The sequence below is a fragment of the Myotis davidii genome, unplaced genomic scaffold, assembly GCF_000327345.1.
Source record: "Myotis davidii unplaced genomic scaffold, ASM32734v1 scaffold168, whole genome shotgun sequence".
Classification (NCBI taxonomy): Eukaryota; Metazoa; Chordata; class Mammalia; order Chiroptera; family Vespertilionidae; genus Myotis; species Myotis davidii.
Window position 1 is genome coordinate 1 of NW_006383016.1, and position 4,920 is coordinate 4,920.

General features: G+C 44.0%; 1 long non-coding RNA gene across 1 annotated transcript; it reads left to right on the forward strand.

Annotated features, from left to right (window-relative positions):
• Positions 1-33: 33 nt before the first annotated feature.
• Positions 34-4,037, forward strand: LOC107181708. The gene is made up of 2 exons (XR_001512402.1): positions 34-397; positions 3,954-4,037. It is a non-coding gene; the product is annotated as an uncharacterized LOC107181708 (long non-coding RNA).
• Positions 4,038-4,920: the final 883 nt, after the last annotated feature.

Consider the following 4,920-nt stretch of genomic DNA (forward strand, 5'->3'; position numbering starts at 1 on the left):
CAGCACTTTCCACACGCAGGCGCGGCGCCGAGTCGCCGCCGGCAGATTCGACACAGAAACCCGGAAGGACCCGGGATCCTTCAGCCCCGAGGGGGCTGGTCCACTTGGGGCGTCGGGAGAGCCGGGAGGACTCGGTAGCCCCCGGCGAACATCTGTGCACCGGGATGCGTCAGGCCACCCCAAGAGGGTGGACACCCGAGGACGCAGTCCGTCCGAGACATGCAGAAGGCAAGTCCCGCGTGTACACCGGCATTGACACTCGCGCTGACCCGCGGGAAAACACACGCTGCGTCTCATCTCTCGCCCCCCTGGGCTTTCCAGGGTCGTCAAACATCAAGTCACGTAGGGACTTAGATTCAGTGCTGCCCGAGCTCAGAGGAGAAAGCAGGCTAGAGAGGTAGGTGATTCGCCCAACGTCGCACGCCCATGCCTCGCCCATGTCAAGACAGCGCTGGGGTAGAGGAGGAGCGACGGGCTTTGGGGAGGTTGGCACTCTTCAGGGCGAGCAGGATTTGAACCAGCACAGATGAGGAAAGGCGAGGGGCAGAGAGATGATAACAGGCTGGGGAACAGGACAACGCAGGGGTGTGGCGACGAGCATCCTGGAGCGCGGGACGCCTGCGTGGCCTGGCATCGGCTGACCTGCCGCCCGCGATTAGGCCACTGCCCTGCGATGCCTCGCTCCCTTCCTCCTGCCCCAGGGGTGGGCTGGCCAGCCAGGAAAGCTGAATTCCCTCTGCATAGAGGGACTACAAAAGTAATGTGTTGGGCTAATTTCGATTTTTCTTCATTTTATTTTTCCAGTTTTTCCTGTACTCTTGTAGGAGGCAGTCATTTTATTGTTTTGAAATGCCTGGCAATTGTCTGGTGACAGCTTTCATCTGCTCTTCGGCTGCATTTTCCTTTTTAAAATATTTTTATGCCACATATATATATTATATATATACACACAGACATATATATTTGATTTCAGAGAGGAGAAACATCAATGATGAAAGAGAATCATTGATTGGCTGCCTCCTGCATGCCCCACAATGGGGATCAAGTCCACAACCTGGGCATGTGCCTGACGGGAAATTGATCCCTGATTTCCTGGTTCATAGGTCCATGCTCAACCACTGAGCCACGTGGGCTGGGCTATGTAATTCCTTTTTTAAATTAAACTTCTTGGGGTGACATCGTACAGCATTTTCCTGGTGATGATTCCGCACCTGCCACATGCTTTGCCTGTCCCTTTCCTAAGCTTATATATTTACTACTATATATAAGAGAGATCCTTATACTTTAGAGATCGTTTGAAGCTTCCTTTCTGATGACTTATCTTTGAGTGAGTGGCGTTTTTCCTGGGCCAGCTCTTTGCTGAAGTGTCACACTCAACTTGAAGATCAAAGGAAACAAATGATAGCACAGCTCAGTGTAAGCACTGTTAACCCTACACTCCTTACCATGGGAAAATGCAGCCACCCTGTCCACCATGGGTTTCAAATTAAAATATGATCCATCTCTGGAAATGTCTATTCCTTTTTTACCATCTATTCATACTCTAGGTCCTTCTGGCCCTTGGGTCTTTGTTTGGCTAATAAAAGATTTTATCTTGACTTACTGACCCCATCCATATACCCTCCTGCCATGAGTGATGTAGAGTTCAGGTGAAATGCTTTCTGGAAACCTGCCTAAAACCAACTCGACAGTCTAAGGCAGCGGCCGCCAGCCTTTCGGACCTCACGGACCACCAGTGGTCTGCGGACCACGGGTTGGCGACCGCTGGTCTAAGAGGAACAAAAAAAACCTCGTCTCATTGAGAACTCCTTAATAGTAATGTAAAGGGGAGGAAAGAATTCTTGGTCACACTCTGAGGCTCAGTGATCTTCATGAAGGCTGTTGGTGTACTGCTGCCACCTGGTGGAAATAATGATTTAGGACACTGTGTCCATCAAGATCAGCTCCCAGACATTGCCTGGGATGGAAGGAGAGATTACTTGGAAAGAAATTTGTAAGGATTTGTAAGTCTTGCATTCTCAGGTAGGGACAAGAGTTATAACTGCTACAAGACTCCCTAACTCTCCCCACATCCTGGTAAAGGCTGGAAAAACTCGGTTATGAATATTTTCCTATACTTACAAGAATGTTTTCTTTTATACTCATATAGGTAAAACCTCGATCTCAGGCTATTTCGGGGAGGGGGTGTCCGTTAAAGCTGAAAGTCCATTATATAATAAAATAGGTTTTCCACATGCATATGTTAAAAAATTGGTAAATTAGTTTGCCTGTTTTTACCTATGAAGATAGGCTTGTGTAATTAAAATTAAGTCTGTAGAAAAGTTTAATTTCACAGAAGTTTTTTATATGTATTGCTGTAATTTTTTTAAATACATTTTATTAAAACGTATCTCTTTTATTGATTTCAGAGAGGAAGGGAGAGGGAGAAATAGAAACATCAATGATGGGAGAGAATCATTGATCAGCTGCCTCCTGCATGCCCCCGACTGGGGATTGAGCCCACAACCCAGGCATGTGCCATTGGCTGGAATTGAACCCAGGACCCTTCAGTCCGCAGGCCGACACTCTATCCACTAAGCCAAACCAGCTAGGGCTAAATATATTTTATTGATTTTTTTACAGAGAGGAAGGGAGAGGGACAGAGAGCTAGAAACATCGATGAGAGAGAAACATCTATCATCTGCCTCCTGCACACCCCCCACTGGGTATGTGCCCACAACCAAGGTACATGCCCTTGACTGGGATCGAACCTGGGACCCTTGAATCCAAAGGCCAACGCTCTATCCACTGAGCCAAACCGGTTAGGGCTGTATTGCTGTAATTATAAGTTTATACTGAATAAGTCTAGTAAATGTGTGCATTCACTAGTTGCCGTGAATAAACAAGGAAAATCGGTGGTTTTCTTTTGTGCCTCTCTTTACATCAGACCCAACCACAGAAATCACACTTGCTATTACAACTAGATCAGACTCCATGTAATGAGCCTTCATCTCTAGTATGATATCCGGGCCAGCCTGACACCGCCCATGTGGGCAAACTGCTGATGAGAATGCAGAGCTGAGGATGGCTCAGGCTCACCTTGGAAAAGGACGCCCTGCTGTCAAAATGATTTGCCACAACTATATAGAGACCAGCACATTACTGAGGAAGAGGGGCACACTATCAGAGGAGAGTATGTTAAGAGAAAAATCAATAAGCCTTATATGTATTCTGCAACAAGCATATTGCAAAAAAGGGAAACCCACAGACTAGCACTGCCCTGGGCTCTCCGAAGGCCCACCAGGAATTGAGTCACTGTGGAGCTTACCTTCTCTCTGCACTAACTCTGTTTTCGATTTGGGAAAACTGAAACCTCACTGCAAAATGGGTACCTTTTCTACCTTACACAATAGAGGCCATTCATCTATTTATCCTTTCACTCAGTTATGCAATTATTTATCGACTCATTACTGAATGCCTGCTCAGTAATGGGACAGGTATGTACTATGTGCTGGGAAGAAAAAGATGACTCCTCCTCAGTCCTGAGCAGTAGCAAAATGGCCAGCTGATGCGTGGTAAACACCCAATAAATACTTGTTGAATGAACAATAAGTCCTGCCCTCTGTGATCATCCTGGTCTAGTAGGGGAAGGAAGCCCTGTCAAGAAATAAAATTAAATTGTTTAAATGAAATAGTAAAGGAATCGATCAAGTATTATAAATATAGAAGACTGTATTTACCTGGAAGTTAGGGGTGGTTTGGGAGAGGAGGTAACATTTATTTAATTTTAAATAAGAATTTTCCAGGAAAGTTAAGAAAGAAAAGTCTTTACAGACAGACCAAAACTACTCACAGTTCCTATTTTTAGCAGGATTCCTTCCATTCTAGTCTAGTCCTAATTTGCTAATATAAATATTAACAACTATTTTGCTGGGTTTCAGTCTTTTGAGTTTATCTTTACTTTTGTTCCCTAGGTAATGAGGTTGGCAAAGTTATATGCAAAACTACTCTACAGAACAGATAATTTTTGACAGAGTGGATGAAATTATTTCAAGAAAGAAAGAGGATGTGTTCTCAGTTTCATCCTAAGAAATATTTTAATTCCTCATAATTTCTAAGCCAGATGGAAGAAATTCTTCCTAAAAATGATCTCTCTCGGAAGGAGTCCTAATATAACAGAAGATTTGACTTTGGAGGGTGGGCACACGGTGCAATATACAGATCTTGTAACATAGAAACCCACACCTGAAGCCTATATGTCTATGTTGACCAATGTCACCCCTATCAATTTAATAAATAAATATATTTTTTCAATGATCTCCCTGTTACCTGTAAACCTTCCTCTCTGACACCTGGCCGAAAAGCCAGAAAACACCCCTGCTTCCACAATAGATATGGACTACTATTTGCTCACTGGAATTAGTTCGAGACCATCAGATATTGTGCACTCTAAACCAGACTGGCAGTCATCTACTTTGTCCTTATCAATTCATGTAATGATATTCATGTAAATGACCACCCCATCCATCGGTACTTCATCGACACTTCCAAAAATACTGAATATTGAAAACTTCCTAAGCAAATACTCTCAAGGTTTTATTATTATTATTTGCATAACTAATTCACTTCATTGTAATGATGAGGTGGTCATAATAATCTGGCCACTCAGTGTATACTGAGGCAATTTTTAATTTCATGACAGCATGGAAAATCCTATTACACGAGAGTAGAACTTGCTAAGCCAACCAATTCCTCCAAATTGGAATTTGAAAAGATTTCTCATTTGTAGTGGGAAACATGAATCGATACTGACACGAAAATGTTTTAATGAGCAAGTTGAAACATTTTAAGAAACTACTAGCCTAACAAGACCCGCCGCTGCTACCAATGCTGCTAATGAGGTACATTTCCATGAAGCCGTCTAACCCGCTCTACAACCCC